The 18,054-nt window shown below is 41.0% G+C and overlaps 1 non-coding gene across 1 annotated transcript; it reads right to left on the bottom strand.

Annotated features, from left to right (window-relative positions):
- Window positions 1–7,223: 7,223 nt before the first annotated feature.
- On the bottom strand, window positions 7,224–7,325 carry LOC121163833. The gene has a single exon (XR_005884980.1). It is a non-coding gene; the product is annotated as a U6 spliceosomal RNA (small nuclear RNA).
- Window positions 7,326–18,054: the final 10,729 nt, after the last annotated feature.

Genomic DNA, 18,054 nt, shown 5'->3' on the forward strand with positions numbered 1-18,054 from the left:
TGTGAGAACTTACATTACCTCCAGGTCCACACGGGAGGCATGCCGGGCTGTTCTCTCCCTCGCTGCCTCTCTTGCATAGTAATGAAGCTCCTCTGGTCCAGCTCCCTTCAGCATCAGCTGAGAGTAATTTGATTTCTGTTCTGCTGACTTTCAAAACTGCATGCGAGACTGGAGCCGCCTCCAGCACGGTGAGGTCCACGCTGGCGCCCTCCAACCACTCAGCGGATCCTCCCACCCTGCGTGGCTGGCTCAGCCCGCACCCACTGAGCCACCTCCTCCAGAGCGCCACCCCCCTCCCTAAGTCATACAAAAGAGTCGCTAGGGAAGGAGGCAGAGACGTCAGCAGGAAGGGGCTCCTGGTTTCCAGGGGGATGAACAACCCTCTGGCTGCCTCCTTGACTTAAGCAGACCTCCTTCTGTCTGTGTACCGCAAACTGTGAGGTAGCGATGGACAGTGAGGGCAGACAAAAGCAGCTTTTTCTTTCCTTTTCCTTGCTACGTGCTAACGTTGGAAGTTTATTGCCTGTAAACTGAAAACTGGACTGTTAATGTAGATTTACGATATAGACAGATCGGCTGTTCTGCAATGTTTGTTGGTGAAGGGTGTTAGAGAGCAGAAACCAGGCAGTCTGGAGAGTGATGGAACCCTGGAGCTCCCAGCCAGAGCTAGCTGGTGCCCAGAGTGGATTGAAGATGGCCAAGCACATCTGACAGTAACACTGGTGAACTGGGGGTTGGGGAAAGGATATTTTTTTTAACAACCAGTTGGTTAGTTTGTTTCCCTGGCAAAATTTTACTGCCCAGAAATGATCCCAAACCTCACAAGGGGCAGAAATAAGTTGGTTTGACAAATGTCCATGGCAACATGCTTCACTAGCAGAAGTTGTGTGTGTCTGGTAGGTGGGTATCGGGCAGATGCCTTTCCTACTGGGAGACATGATAGGGGTTGCTTGCTGATACCTTCGGGTCTCTAGGTCTCTATTTGTCCTCTTCATCATTTTCATGATTATTCTTGACAATTTAACTGCACTAAATCCTGCACCATCTTTGTGGCTGTACCTTTGCAATGTGATTGAGTTCTGGCTCTGTGCTTCCAGCTGCCCTTTGTTTCCATACATAGCCCAGGAGACCCTGACCTCCTTGGCACCTTCTGCCATACTCCGTCTTGCCCCACCCCTCGATCCACTCGCTCCCCTGGGGCGGGGGTGGGTTGCTGCCATCCACTGGTGTGTGGAAGCACTGTCTCCTCTTACAGCTGCCTTTTGGTCATGACTTTCTTTTGCTGCTGGATCTCGCACAATCCCCAGGGAAACCTCGAGCTACATTTTTCTCACAGTTCTCTGTTTGCCCACAGCTGGCACAGTAGTAGCTGAGGGTGGTTGCAGTCACTGCCTGGGCTGGTGCATTTGTTTTGCCCTGTTGCCCTGTTCGATCTTCCTGTTCCTTTGTATTAACTCAATGCACCCAGGCTCAGTTGGCTGGGAGCAAAGTTATAGGAGTGAAAGGTCCTTGATATTAAATCCTGGCTCTGCAGGTATAAGCAGTGGGTTCCAGAACAATCTGCTTTGTCTTGTCAAAGCTCAAGAGTTCTCAGGGCCAGCATGGTGATACAGTACGCTGATCCTCTGCCTGCAGTGCCTGAATCACATGGGTTCTAGTGCATGCCCCAACTGCTCCGCTTGATACAGCTTCCTGCTTCTGGCTTGGTAAATTGGAAGATGAGCCAAGTGCTTGTGCTCCTGTACCCACATGGGAGACCTGGAGGAAACTCCTGGCTTCGGATCAGCTCAGCTCTGGTGGCTGTTGCCAGTTAAGGAGTGAACGGCAGATGAAAGATGACTTGTACTTTACTCCAATCTCCTCTGTGAATCTCCCTTTCAACCAAAAATGAATGAATCTTAAAAGCTCAGAGTTCTCCATTTTACAATGGTATAGCTGTGGTACCTTCATTACAAGAGTGTCTGAAGCTAAAATGAGACCATGTATCAAATACTTTATCTTTCTTTGGGGATAATCTTAAGTACTAGTCACTTCCAATTCTATTAGAACTGTAAAGAGACAGTCTCAGTATCACTGACTCCCCAAAATCCACAAACCAGGTCTGGTTATATAAAAGCTAGGAGCTAGGAATGCAGTCTGAGCATCCCATGTTGATGGCAGGGTCCTGACTGCTTGATCCATCATCTGTCTACTGTGTTGTACAGGAACAGGAAATTTGATTGTAAGCAGCCAGGACTCTGGCCTTGATACACTTCTTCTGATACTATTAAGTAACAAAACTGACAACATAGCTATGTCTCAAGTTCTGTCTCTTGTGAGACACACAGTTCTTTCTACCTGCCTGTCTTTTTGTCTAACTTCTCAGGTCGGTATTCTGGCTTTTCTCGACATGTGGAGCCTACATCCATATTGGATGGGTTGAACCTGAATGTTTCTGGCCACTTCTGCATGCTATTTGAACTTGGGTTTTAGTGTTTGGGATGTGTTCACCCTCTGAATGCTTGTCTGTCAGGTAAAGTCCTACTCCTTGTAGAGAGCTCAGGCATACCTGCCACTTACTGTACATGAGCTTCATTAAGTTACTTAATCTCTGTATTTAAGTTTCTTCTCCTAAAACACTAACTACCAATAATACCTACCTTGGAATACTGATTTGAAAGTTGAACAAATTTTTTTGTATTTGTAAAGCACAATTTAAGTGCCTAGTTAGTTCAGTCATTGATATTCTCAGTCTTGTTTGACAGGCAGATTTTACAGAGAAGGAAAGGTAAAGATTTTCCATCAAGCTCGTCTCATATTCTCACTGTTAGTACTAAGCTTGCTGTGGCCCTTCGTGTCATAATGGAGACAAAACAGTACCAACCTCTGCTGCCTTCTACTGAAAAATTGATCACACAGTATGTCAAGAACATACAAGTGAACTTTCCTACTCAGATGAACAGGATTGGTGCTTACATACATTTGCTCAATGAGGGAGTGGTTTACAATCACTTATGTAGCATATGTGTCTTTATTACATGGTGAATTTTGTCATCTTTGAACACCAAACCTTCTCTTCCTCAATGGAAAGTCTTCAGAACATGCATATTCATTAAAATATTAGCAGACATTAAACAAATTGGAGAAACCTAGAACTGAGTAATTGGGGGATCATACTTTAATTAAAGGGAAATGCGATGAAAAACACCAGTGTTGGAAAATGACTTAATTTGTTCCTTAAAGCCTGTTGTTAGCTATTCTTCAAAAGGATGGATAATCTAAGCTTCTAGGCATGCCACAATCAGACAACAAATTTCTTGTTCTGTCGTCTGACACTGAGACTTTTTGGTGCAGTTTTATGAACACTTAGGGAAGATGCAAGGTGAACCCAACCTAGACACCTGGCTACTCATGGCTAGTCAGTAGAGCTTGTCTACTCATTATTGCAGGGTGTGAGATGACATGCTAGATAAGTCTAGGAAGTATCAAGGAGTTTTTATTAGGATTGGCAATGCCAGCACTCATCCAGTAACCACTAGCATGTTGGGAATACCATCTTCCTAATTAATATCTACTAGGCAACTATTCATCTGACAGAAGTTAACAAAGTCAGTGGCAATCCAGTCAAAATCATGAGAGGAAGAAACGGCCATTTCTGTGAAATCAGTCCATTAAACTGAATACCTATGTTCTAGCTTCCAGACACACAACACCTTTTCCTGGTTTCTCTCCCACATTTGATTATTGCTAGGCCTCACTCTTCCTGAAACTTGTGAAAGTAGGCAAATTAGAAATACAAAACGCCTTAGCATTTGCGTCTTCACTGACTCGCCCAAGCAGTGAACAGAGGGTGAAGGAAACAGATACGTGGGCCATGCTCAGGAGCTGCCTCTGTCCTCAAAGTCTGACAAGCAGGGAGAGCAAGCGGGTCCTTGGAAGGACTAGGGTCAAAGTGTGAAAGTGACAGGCTCATGGGACCAAGAAACTGATCCCCTCATCATGGGTCTTGTGGAGAAGAGTGACATAACAATGCAGTGCTGCTTTCCCCTCAGGTTCCAGGTGATGCTAGGTGACAGTGATTTGACTGATGGATTGGGCAGAAAGGATTACAAAGGTGGAGGAGTTATGGCTTCCACACTTACTCCCTGAACTGCTGGAGACCATAACACTAACAGCATAGGAGTTTGCTGTGAATACTTTTAAAAGAGAAAAATATTCCTATATTTAGTGGAAAGGTAGATTTAGAGAACTTTCAGTCTACTGGTTCACTCCCCAAATGTCTGCAAGGGCTGGGGCTGAGCTTGTCTGAGGCCAGGAGCTTCTTCCGGGTCTCCCATGTGGGTTCAGGGTCCCAAGGCTTTGGGCCATTGTCTACTGCCTCCCCAGGCCACAAGCAGGGTGCTGGATGGGAAGTGGAGTAGCCAGGACACGAAGTGGTGCCTGATGGGATCCTGGTACTTGGAAAGCAAAGATTATAGCCACTAATTGTGCCGGGCCAAGGAATATTTATTGCAGGTCAGGTAGCTCCTTTTCAGTTCTGTGGTATAGGAATGTGCATCAGCTGCCAGTGTGGACTCTGATGCATTGTCCAGCTGCCCCTTCTGGCCGAGACAACCAGGCTGCTTGTGGTTGGATGTATTAGAAGCTGATGGCCGATTTCTGTGAAGGTTACTCCTAGTCAAAGAACTAGCTTGCCTATGTTCATACTTTCCTAAGGCAGTTGGCATGCAGTGACTAGTCTGTTGTAGAGATAGAAAGGTCTTGCTACTCTTTCAGGCTGTGTTGCTTTTCAAGTTCCCTCTAAGAGCAATTGAGGCCTTCATTACAATTGAATCAAAGATGCCTTCCATTCAGTCCTGTTTCATTTTTAGTCCTTTAGTTTTTGATTGAAGTCTTCTATCTGAAATTGAGTCGAACCTAACAGATCTACCTTTCTAAGTGTAGGTATTGCTGTCTTGATAAGCGTCTGGGTGAGTTTAATGTCTCAGAGGCCAAAAAGGCAAGTTGTCTATATGTTGAGTGTTTCCTTGCTGAGTATTTGAAGATAAACAACTAACTTTTCTGCTTAATCACTGCTATAAGGAATTTCAAACCCAAATATACAAACTAAATACACTTTGGGCAGCAATAATTCAATACTTAATTGGACCTGGAACACAATTTACAGCTAGTTTAATCTGAAGTGTTCACTGAAAGTGGTTGCTTTAAGTTGGTGACTGTTTTTAAATGACTAGTGACACAGCTTTTCTTACACTGAAGTTAAGGTTTTTGAAACTTTAATGCCTAACAGATGTATGGGAAGTTTTTGCCTTGAGCAGTTTAATTTGGTACATCCTGTGGACTGCAGCCTCCACTAAGATACAAACAGGGTACATTGCATCTTGATGGCTGTGAGGTCATGCAATAGATATTTATTTCTTAGGGAACTTCTTTCAGAACAATTACTGGTGGCACTTTTATTTTTAAAAGTGAGGTCTAATTTACATTCCTGAATATAAATATTTTTGGACCTTCAGTTTGAATCTTGATAAACACACACTTGTAGTCATTGCCCCAATCCAAATATCTGGCACCTACATCTTGTAAGTACAGAAAGACCAGGAAGGAACTTTACACTTAAACGGAAACATGTAGTTCATATACCTGTTTTGTCTAATTTTTTTCTTCACAGAATGTTTGACATTGACCCATGTTGCTGTGAGTCAACTGTTTAAGGGCTTAGAATTTTGGGGAATCAACACTTCAAAAAAACAGAAGTTTTTGTTTTGTTAATTTTATAACTTCTCAAGGCACAAGTAGTTGACTCAGTTGACTACCTAATTCATTCTAAAATGGCTAGATGGAAGATGGTTCTCCATATTCCTAAGACCATGTCCCTGAGAGATTTCTGCCACATAACTGTTAACGGTATTTTCAGGATGAAGGAAGAGTTTCAGAATTTCTTGTACGCTATTAAATCTACCACTTTGTTTAAATACTCCAATTCTGATTTGGAACAAGCCAGGCTACTTGGCCACCATATGTCTGGAATATATAATGTCTTGAATTGTCTTGTTCTGTGCCAATGATTTAAATCAAAAGAAACTATTTGAAATTAGCTAATGACTACATCTATCTTATAAAAACAGTTACTTTGATTTTGTTTGAAGGTGGAGAGATGGATCTTTAATCTGCTGATTCACTCCCCAAATGCTTGTAACTGCCAGACCAAAGCCAGGGTCTTGGAACTGAAACTAGGTCTTCCATGTGAGGTACAGGGAGTCAACTACTTGAATCACTGCTGCCTCCCAGGGTACATGTCTCTGGAAGCTGGAATTTGCAGAGCTGGGGCTTGGATCTAGGGACCACAGTCTAGGATGCAGGTATCGCAAGTAATGTATTCTATGCCATACACCTGTCTTGAAATCTAAATTGTTAATTACAATTAAACTTTACTGTGAAATAATTTATTAACTTCATAAAACTTAGTTTTCTTAATTTAAAATGTATCTAACCTGCTGGATTGCTCCATAAGTGCCAGCCACACTTAAGGCTGGACAAGGTGAAAATCAAGTTTCAAAGTGGGTGGCAGGGAGCCAAGTACATGAGCCACATACACCTGCCTTTCATGGTATGTATTACAGGAAGCTGAAATGAAGAGTAATGCCAGGATTAAAACTCAGGTAATCAAATATGAAGTAAGAGAGTCCTGAATGGTGCCTTAACTTTGGTTCCAAACTCCTGTCCTAACAAATGAATTGTCAATACACAATTGAAAATGAACAAACTCCTATCTGCTGTCTCTCACTCCTTTGCTGCAAATCTCTTCAGTGACTGGGCTGAAGCCAGGAGCTGAGAATCAAAGTTCCTGTATATGGGGCAGGGATTCAATTACTTCAGACTTCACTTGCTGCTTCAGAGTACATATTGGCAGGAAACTGAAAATTGGGAGTGGAGTCGACACTCAAGGCCAGGTAATGGTGAGGCAAATGGGCATTTGAAACTTTACCACTAGGCTAAGTTCTAACCTAACCTAAATTGAGTGGTGTGTAACACTGTTTTCAGGTGATTAAAACCATGAAGTTGGACAAGATCCTGAATTGAACTTGTTGACTTGATGTGGTTGGTAGCCTAGATGAGTATAAGACTTCAGGAATATAAACTGGTAGAATATTGATGGATTAAGTATGGTACTGGCTAATACCATGTAAAACATAGGGGAGAGATCTGACACTATGTATATCCAAACATTGTGGCCACTTGGGAAATATACTTCATATATAATGTACTCAATGTTTTGCACAGGAGCCATGCTAATCTTCTCTGTATCGTTCCAATTTTAGTATCTGTGTTGCCGAAGTGAGCATGAGGTTTCCTATTTAAAGTCAAGGAGTTGTGGAAGAGCTGTGTCAGGGTACAAAGAGTTTTTGGTGTCAAGTATATTAAAGTGTCGTCTAGAAGAAGGAAAGACTGGGTTAAATTTTCATGGAAAAAATTATCATAAATCTTCTAATTAGAATTGCATTTAATTGCATATGGCAAGAATCTGAGTAATAGTATATTTTAAAAAGTTTACCCTTTTCCACATGGTGTTTGCTGGTAGTTGATCCAGGGCTGACTTTGTAGTTCTCTGGAACTGCAAATGTCTGGGTGCTTTATCCTTGCAGCAAAGCTTTATGAAGCAGTACAGATGGGATGTGGAACTCTAGCATGCTGTCCAACACAGCTAGCAGGAAGGGCCAAGTTTCCCCTCTTAGGTCACATGACACTTCACGTTCTCACTGGCCAGAACTTGGATATATGACCACTGTAGTTCCAAGGGAGAAGGGGGGATGTCTGGAAGTGTGGTCTCGATTCCAACTGGCTGTTAAAGAAACAGAATGAAAATGAGAGATGGTAGCAGCCTCTGTTGCAGAATCAGGAATTGAGTCAAGGGTATTGAACACTTGAATTGGGATGCAAATGCTGCCAGGGCAGGAGGCATACACTGGAGTCTCCAATCAGTGTAGGTAATGTTTACAGTTACATTTGGGCTTATATTCCTGCCATGTTAGCACAAACTTGGTTGCTTTAAACATCAATTTACTATACATTTGTACATTAAAACTTTGGAGCTGCTTTAGTGTTGAAGTGCCTAAAGGACTGGAGACCTACCTTGCCAGCATCTAGACACCATCCACATTGTTTGGCTCAAAGTCCTTTGCTCCATTGCTACACTCAGCAACTGGAGATTGAATCCTTCTGATACCATCTTGGTGATTTGGCAGCAGGGAGTAGTTCTGTGCTTCTGGGGACTCACTGGTTAGAAAGGGTCTACTTGGAAGACACTGGTGAAGCTCTTGGCTTTATTTTGGCTGAGCCCCAAGCATTGTGGCCACTTGGAATGAACAAGCAGATGGAAGATCCCTTCTCTCTTCCCTTCCTCTATAACTCTGCCTTTCAAACAATTTTTTTTTTCTTTAAACTTTTGCCCACTTGGAAGTTCAGAATATTCTCAAGGCAAAGTCCTTAAATCTATAAAGCTATATATGTAATCCAAGAACATTCACAAGTTATGGAGATGAAGGAATGAATGAACGAGGGACATTATTCTACTCCATCATGGTAATGTAAGAAACGAAGGGTAACAGAAGAATAGAGGACTTGACACAAGTGGGACGATATTACAATTATAAACTTTAAATGGTGCATGAATAAGAGGATTCAGCAAAAACCTTTCTTCATAGAACAAGGGGAATTTGATGACAGAAAAGCATTTCAAAAAACAAGTTGGAGCTAGTATTGTGACTTGGTGGGTGAAGCCACTGCTTGCAAAAAAAGGACAATCCATATGAGCACAGTTTCAAGTTCATAAGCCTCTTGGAAAGTAGAAGATAGAGTACTTGGATCCCTGCACCCCAGGTTGGAAATCTGGATGGAGTTCCAGGGTTACTGTTGATGTTCGGGAAGTGAACCAATGGATGGAATATTCTCACTTTCCTAGTGTTTGACTATTTGCCCTGAAGTCAATGGAGAGGTCTGATAGCATTAAGGAATATAACATGAAAAAGGTGAGTCTGTTGGACATGGAGTGGTGTTAATTAGAAGCTTCAGTGAAAATATTAAAATGCAAGGAGGGGTGGGTGTGGTAGTTGGCGAGAGAGCGTGAGGTATTGGTGCAAACGACACAATGCAAATGTTATATATCAAAGCATGGGATTGGGACTACAAGGACATTTTTGGTCAGATAATGAAGCATGTATATATCTGGGGCAGAGTTCCGGGCAGAAAATAGCAATGCTTTCCATATTAAGGCTGTAGGATGGAAGCATGATGTGAAAGTCTGAGGAATAATAAGGATCTCCTGTGTGGTAATGTGAGTGAAGTACAGGGAGTCAGGGTCATAAGAAGCATTACATAGATCATAGAAAGCATTTGCCATGCACTTGGAGTGAGCTTGGATTGATCTTGGCAATGGTGTGCCATGACATGCATAGGAATAGATGACCGGCTATTTCATTGAAGAGAATTCGATGAATAGGAAGGAGGGGAAAGAAGCTGGGATTTTTTCTAATGAGAAATAGTGGTGACTTAAATTATGGTAGTGCCAGGGCTGTGACAATGGTAACTATAATTTTGTGTTTGAAGGTAGAGTTGGGTAGTAAAGCACATGAGGTGAGACAAACAGGAGACGAAGTAGTTCTAAAGGTTTTTGAGTGAAGCAAGGGGAAGGATGAGTTCTTGATGGATACAGAAATTTGGGAGCAGAAGGTTATGGGTGTCTAGCAGACCAATTTTGAATGTGCTAAATTTGAGCTTTTTAACATGACTACTCATGGCAGTTAAAAATAAGAGCCTGGACTAGAGACATCCACACAGCAGATGTATGCTTGAACCTTACAGAAGCTGAGAGAATTCTTAACTGGGTCTCTCAGAGGAGCAGTCTTGGGGTTTATGCCAGGGACATGTCTAAGTAGGGAGGCATGAATATTCTGCAAAGGAGATTATTGGAGGTGAGGAAGAAGACCGAGCAGAGGAGATGATGCACTGCAAGGCAAGAGCAGGTATTTCAAGGAGGAGACATACCCATTAAACACTATGAAGCTGTAAAGAGTCACATACTAGAAGTATGTTTCATTAGGTAGGAAATTACACATAACCAGTGTTGAATAATAGCTGTAGAATAATACAAGATATGATTCCAGCTTCAAAATACTCATGTAGCTAAGCTGGAAGGAAATCTGAATCCTAATAGTGATTACCTCTCAGTGAAGGCATACATTTTTTTCCCTCTTGATTTGGGATTTTGTAAACTTGTGGAAGCATGTATAATGTTCAGTAGCTTTAACTTGAATTTTGAAAGCAACCCCATAGGAAGAGAATTGGGCCAAAGGTGGCTTTATTCTAATTTTACCTGTTGATACCAGGTGAGACTTGGGAACAGGTTACTTTTCAGTTGTAGCTGTCACACTGTCAGGGATTTTTATTGGCAGAGGGTAGAACTTTAGTGTTAAACATCAAGAGATTACCACATAATTGAGTCCAAGGTTGAATGTATTTCAGGCCTTACTGGATCTAGTGGCTGAAAGGATCTTAAGACTGCACTTTAAAACCAGTCCTTCTGATTGACCCAATTATCTTCTATGCATGTCTCCAATCTGTGTAATGGGTAGCTTCAACAGTTGTGATTTTACATCATTGCGGTGTGTGAAACAGGGTTTAACTTGGTGACATTTTGTTACTTACAGGTAAGATTCCTGTTGGAATTTGGCTCACCCCACCTCTGACCAATTTATAGAAATGAAACTTGCGTAGATCAAACACTTGAGCACCCATATGGTGAGGGGACAGGACAACATTTTTAAATGAGCTACCTTCACTGGGCTGTAGAGCATGAATCTTCAAGTAGATTCTTACCTGTACTATTAAAGTGACTCTGAATTCTGTTGGTGAAAGTTGCGGTAATTCTCATTCAGCAACGTTGGCTCTGCTGTGTGGTTCACATTGAGTTGCTTTGTGTGGGCATCACACTTTCAAGTCATAAAGGGGCTGTTGGGGCCTTTCTGCTTTGGAGATGAATAGCACCTCAGTCAGTGACCTAAAAGTATTTTTTGAAATGTCGAATTTACTACTAGGCATGACCTAGGATTGGGAGAAATGAATATACTCAGATTCTCATAACAGATCAAAGTGACCTTTCTTACAACCAAAAAAATGCAAAACTATAAAGCAAAAATAATTTAACTAGTCCCAGAGAATTATTCTTATAAAATATTTCAGGTTTCTGTTCACATGGTATCAATGACTCAGACCATTAAATCCCTGGAGGCCTTTATTAAGTATATCAGATGGGGTCCTAGAAAGCCGAAATGGATCAGATTGCTTCAAATTAGGTTCTTTCAAGACTTTACTATACATTGAGGTCACATTAATTCTGTTGTATTTTCCATCTCAAATCAAATGGAGCTATTATGCTTGTGCAAATTTCATGTTGGCATGCCTGCGAAGATTCTCAATGTTAAATTATGTGGGTTCATTTTTTTTTTTTTAGGATTCATTTTTTGTTAGATTTACAGAGGAGAAACAGATCTTCCATTCAGTTTTACTCCCCAACTGGATTCAAGGGCCAAATTTAAGCTGATATGAAGATGAATCTTCTAGATTTCTCCCAGCAACTCAGCATATTTCTCAAACCTAATCCAGGATCTTACATGAGGCAGCTTTGGGGCAACCTACCACTTGAGATGCGCTCCCCCTATAAGGGAGGGTTGGTTCAGCTTCTGGCTGTTCCTTTTTAAAGATATAATTTTTATTGGAAAATCACATGTACAGAGAGAAGAGACAAAGATCTTCTGTCTGCTGATTGACTCTCCAAGTGACCCCAACAGCTAGAATTGAGCTTCATCCAGGTCTCTGACATGGGTGCAAGGCCCAAAGGCTTTGGGTGGTCCTCGAGTGCTTTCCCAGGCCACACACAGGGAACTGAATGGGAAGCTAGGTCACCGGGATTAGAACTGGTGCCAATATGGGATCCTGGTGCATGCAAGGTCAGCACTTTAGCTGCTAGGATACTGCACTGGGCCCTGTTGTACCTTTCTGGTCCAGTTACTAAGGTCTTGTGAGACAGAAGTTAATGGCCCAAGTATTTGCATTCCTACCACCTGGAAGGTGTTTCTGGCTCCTGCCTCATGTAGCACTGTTCTGGAATTTGGAAAGAACTATCAGGTGAAGAGGTTTTCCTGTCACTGACTTTCACACAAACACATGTTAAAAATTCTGGTGAGGTTCATATACATGGGTCTTATGAACCACCAATTCATTATCTAAAGTTGTCTCCTTATAAAACAGCTTTTCTAAATGATCACTTCTGTGCAAATTTTGATGGCCTAAAAATATAGCAATGTTTTGGAAGTCACAAACTTTAACTCAAAGCCTTGATTTTCTTAAATTGGTAACACTATCCTACTGTTTCAGCTTGCCTACTTTTTCTAGTCCTACCAATGTTCACTTGGAATTAGAGTTTAGTACTTTGCTTACATATAATTTGTACAAAGATAATGTGTTTTTCTCTGCATCTATTGTGAAAATGTCCAGGGGTACACCATGTCCAGAGATAATTATAAAAATGCACTGTGTGGGTGTGGCGGGTATAGCTCAGGGGTAGAGCATTTGACTGCAGATCAAAAAATGCACTGTGTGGCATTAACGACTTGCACTGAGCCGACTCCCATCAAGGTATTCAGAGTTGCTCTGGGAGGTGTTCTACTGACATAGAAGACATGACAGCATTGCATGACAGGAAGAAATCAACCTATGGCCCTTGCATTTCTACTTTTTTTTTCCAGCATAACTTTCTAACTTGTTCAGGGTTTAGGATGTTCTGTGACATAAGTGCCCATGTCTGCTCTGATCTCAGTCTTGCAACTGAATGGGCTAAATGCTCACATCTATTCTGCCATGGCTGTCCTTTCAGCTCTTGGCTGGGTAATGATGGTTCTCGGTGGTTTCTTCAGAAAAGAATCATGGATCATATTTTCTGGTGTATAAAAGCTTAAGACAAGGATGAATGTTTTAGTAGGTAAGCTGCCACTTCCTCACATCCCATATCACAGTGCCTAGTGGTGAATCCCAGTTCTCTGACCTGTACCCTGGGAGGCAGTTTGCAAAGTCTCAAGTACTGGGGTCATTGTCGCCCACATATGAAACTGGAGCTCTCAGCTCCATGCTGGGTGGCCTTAACTGACTTTGAGTGAACCAGTGGATGGAAAAAATCTCTGCTTTTCAAATAAAAGTACATATAGGAACATTCCAAAATGGAAAAACATTTCTTTTTATACTTCAATTTTATCTGCCTAAACACTGATACACTGAGGTAATGATACAGGATGCTAGTTTGGGACATGTGAGAATCACTGGTTTTCAAATGATTTAGAATAATTTTAAATGAACAGTTCTCCTAGGGATGACACTGTAGTAGGTGTTGAATCATCTGAGGCTGAACGTGGATGTGGACAACTGAGTGACTGTTTCTTAGATGAACTAAGTGGCTTTTTGTTGCTGCTGTTTCTTGGGGCTCAGACGTTGAGATTTTGAAAATCGGTTTCTTTACCAGGTTCTATATCATTGGTTCTGTCAAGTTTTTCTTGTGTATTATGTCTGTTTGTTCTACATGAATCATAGAAATAGCTGCCAGCATTGCACCTGGGAAGTTGGGTTGAAAGCAAAGCTGGATATCAAACCCTGGCACCTGATACAGGATGCGGTTGTCCCAGGGGTATCTTGATGGCTGTACTAAAGCCTTGCCTCTTGACACATCTTGGGCTATTTTCCTTAGTTTTGGAAACATTCAAGAATTTCATAGTTCACTACATTCTGTATTTAAACATTTTTTACTTGATTTCATCAGATTATGAGTACATAATAATGCCTTCATTTTGTGTCTTCACTTTTTTGCAGTTGTGTTCTTTCTGTAATCTTGCAATGCCTACTCTTCCTTTCAATGTGATCTATATTTTTGTGCTTATTTTTCTTTTCATGAGTCACCCACTATACATCTCCTGCTGGTGTTTCTGCTAACCTCACTTAAAATTCCTTAAGATTTAGAATCACAGCTTAAATTATAGTTTAAATAGGATCATGCTTTAAGATTATCAACTTTGTATCAAAAAATGTTCAGTCAAGATTGTAGTCTCCATAATTTTTTTGGACAGGAAAAATATTCTTGGCCTGCCAGTTATTTTTATCTGTTCTATTCTTAGTTTCTGTAAGTCTTATTGGGCCAGAGTTTGGTTGCCTAGCCAAGTTGAGTAGACTAATAGCTGGTTTGGGCAAATCCCTGATGACGTATGTGTTTAATGGGCAGCAGAGAATCTGTGGGACATTGGGCAGTGCAAACATGCTCTTCTTGTCACCCTGGCCCATTCAGGCTGTTCACTGGTTTCTCACTTTCCCCTGCATTTTCTGTGCCAAATAAGTTTAGGAAAGTTATTTTCACCAACATGCATGCCTACCCCATTCTTCTGGTTAGAGGGGTCATTGGTTTCCCTTACATAGTTTACCATCCCCTTGGGAAAATGTGTACTCTTTGCCAAAGACCAGTGGTCAAAGGCACCTGCTCCTGAAATTAGCCTGCTGCACTCAGAATCCTTGCAGTTGGAAAGTTTCTCATGTAGCAGTTAAAGGTAACACTTGGCTACCAATTTTGTTAAAAATGGAGCCTGCATTAATACGATATCTAAGGTGTTCTTTTGCTGCACTAAAGTCCTTATTTTAAAACATTTTCACCATTGAAAGATGGAGATTTTGAAATTTCATTCACTGATTCTCTCTAGAAATATCTGGCTGGCTGGACGAGGCATATATGTGCTCTATAAAGTCTGAGAGGCCAAGAATTCCCATCCACCGATTGCCTTCTCAGATGTCAAGCCGGCTCAGGCTGAAGCCAGGAGCTGGGAACTCAGTCTAGGTCTATGTGACAGCGACCCAAGTAGTTGAACCATGACTAGTCCCCCAGGATCTATGTTGGAGATCTGTAATCATGAGCCAAGGCTGGGGATCAGAACCAAGCATTCTGATGTGAAATAGCCACAAAATCTTAACTCCTAGGTCAAGTGCCTGAATATTTTATCCTGGCTGTATCTTTGTTTCATCAGTTTAAATTATGTTGAATCAGTCACGTAGACTGGACTTTCTTCCAAATGACTTAGTGAACTTGAATCCTCAATTAGTTCTTCATGTGCTTTACAAACTCGGGAAAACTGGTGAAATGTGTGTTTTATAAATCAAGAACAAACATGTTGGTTTTTCCAAAGCAGGTTCGAAGATAAAGTTGTTTCACAGTGAGATGGGTGCCCAATATTTTGATGTGTCATAACGACCAGTAACCTCTTACAGTAGATAGTAGGGGGTTTAATGTTTTGATGTATCATCAATAGGAATGATGTTTTACTACTACACCTGGCAGGGATTGACAAACTGCCTCTCAGGCTAAATATAAGTACTCAAAACTTAGAGAACAGATTTGATTCATGCTCATTTACTTACACATTGTCTGTGGCTTTGGTACATGGTAGTGTAGAATGTCTATGTCAGAAAACATGTAAGGTTTTAAATTCCAAAGAATTTGCCTGCTTTTCTAAAAGAAGCAATACCAACTTCAGCTTTAGAAGACCTGTTTCTGTATCTCGTGTCACTGAGAGTAAGTCCCCATATTTGACTTCTGTTCCTTGAACAAATGATACATGCACCATAATTTTCTAGTGAATTCTGAGGCACAGACCTGATTCTTGGTGTAAGTGATGAATTTGCTTCCTATAAAATGCTAGAAAATAAAATTTTCAAACTTAAAGGTAAAACAAGGTTATATATCACTGTTCTTTGGTCATCTTATATATCACATAGTGTGTTTATTTTCATGGGCATCTAATTGCCCTTTTGTTATCTCTTTCAGGGGAAGAGCACGATCCTTAACTTTTAGTCCTCTTTAATGGTCCCTAATGACCAGGGACCATGGCATGATTATGGAATCGAGAACTGATTGAACCATTGCTTTCTCTTCTATACTACTGGCTTCTCTTTTCAGACTTACATATTGTAAGCAGGCACTATGATTTTTATGTCCTGAATGTGTGTGCTTTCCTGAAATCAAAATAAAGCCAGTGATGGATGCATCATTCCTGCCCAGGAAAGTTGTAATGGAATCAATACGCTGGGCAGTAAAATTGCGATTATTATAATATATATTTCATTTATATGCTGTGTTTTTTTGTTGACCACATGTTCAAGTTTCCTCTGCAGTGTTCCTCATGTGAGTAATGGTACTTAATTTTAATTTGTGTTAGGAGTTACAACCCTTGTACACTAACTTGTCCTGTCTGTTCCAGAGCCCACATGGAGACTGGGCGGTGAGGGCAGAGGCTCCATGCATGGGGAACATGCAACGGATGTGATAATCATCAGCTCTTGCAACATCTGACAATGAACTGTTTTCAGGTGGATACATTTGAGTGCTGGCTCCCATTCAGTTTGAAATTCTCTTGATACCTAGAAAGTTTTTGTTGTATTTGACTTTGACTTCTAGAGTTTGATCAGCTTTCCTACAGTAGTGATGCTTAGTGTAGGGATACCCCACTGAGTCAGGAACACAGCCCCAGGTTTGTTAAACAGCGTGTTCCAGCAGGTGTTTTAGACAGCACACTGTGCACCCTGTGGATCTGGATACGAGATTTTGGTCTGGTAGCTTAGTCACCGCTTGTGCTTTTCCATGTTGTCCTAGGTTAGAAATGTAAATTACAGCTATTTGAAAATTCTCCACAAACTACCTTAACCTGAGCAACATTTTGTTTCAGCATATTTGCCTATAAGAAGTTACATGCTTGTTATGTATACATTTAAAACTATAGCTATTGGTTTTTATGAAACTGATCTTCATATATTGCTTTAGAGACAATGAAGGAATGGAGGTGAGTGAGTGATCTTTGAACCATAAGCTAAGAATTACACTTTCTATCCATATGTAACATGCTCCTGATGACAGTTGTTAGTAGTGAAACAGAATCTGACTCAGATGTTCCTCCAAGTCAAGTTCAAGCTGAGTTTGGCATGGGCAATGCTGCTACTAGATCTTGATGCCTTCATTACACACTCTCAATGACATCACCTTTTCTTCATGTATTTAAAATTGTCACATCTGGCCTTTCAGATTTTTAAACTGTGCAATGGCCCTGACTTGTTAAGGACATTTTTTGTATTAGATTGTAGTAATACATAGTACAGCAAACTGCTTATAACCCGTGTACAGCTTGATTTTTTTTCCCCTAAACTGAATATATGTAGGTTATCACTGCCCACACTAAGTAACAGAAAATGCCACTTTCCTAGAGATCCTTGAGGGTCTCCCTTTTCAATTACTTCCCCAAGCCTCAGCTCCCACTCTAGAATAGCCACTATTCCAACATCTAACAGCAGAAATGAGTTTTGTCTGGTCTATAGTTTTACCATAATATAATCCTTCAGTGTGTGTTCTATTGTATCTGATTATCTTTGAGTATTTTGTGCGATTCATTTGTTGCATGTAGTTGTAAATGGTGCATAGGCTCGTATTGTGTGAATACAACTTTATTCTGTTCATACTCTTTGGAATAATAGCTACTTTCAGGCTGGTAGTAATAGGGCCATGATTAATTATGTGTAGTTCTTGGGAAACCTAAGTAGTGTATTCTATGGGGAATGCAAAGGAGCATTAAAATGCTCTTTGAATCCCATTCTCCATTAACAGTTTGAAATGCTGTCATATGTAGGGAGACTCATTTACTGTTCCAGTAGATGCTTATTGGAGATTGTTCAGACTATATATGCTTAACTTCTACCATTAGAGATTTGACTGTGGTTATCCATCTAGAGCAGGGCCAAGTTATTATAGTAACACTAGATGGAAAATCAGTTGCACAGAAGTTGATAGTGACTTTTAGCAGGGAACATTAAATGCTCTCCATGTACCTTTGCTATGGATGCATACACCTACATACTAATGTGCTTCATGAACTATGATAAAAAAGGTTTCTGTTAGCTAGTTTCTATAATTTTTTCAGTTTTAAATCCAGTGCAGTTCTATCTAGC

Source organism: Ochotona curzoniae, unplaced genomic scaffold (assembly GCF_017591425.1).
Source record: "Ochotona curzoniae isolate NIBS_2020 unplaced genomic scaffold, NIBS_Ocur_1.0 contig_64, whole genome shotgun sequence".
Taxonomy (NCBI): Eukaryota; Metazoa; Chordata; class Mammalia; order Lagomorpha; family Ochotonidae; genus Ochotona; species Ochotona curzoniae.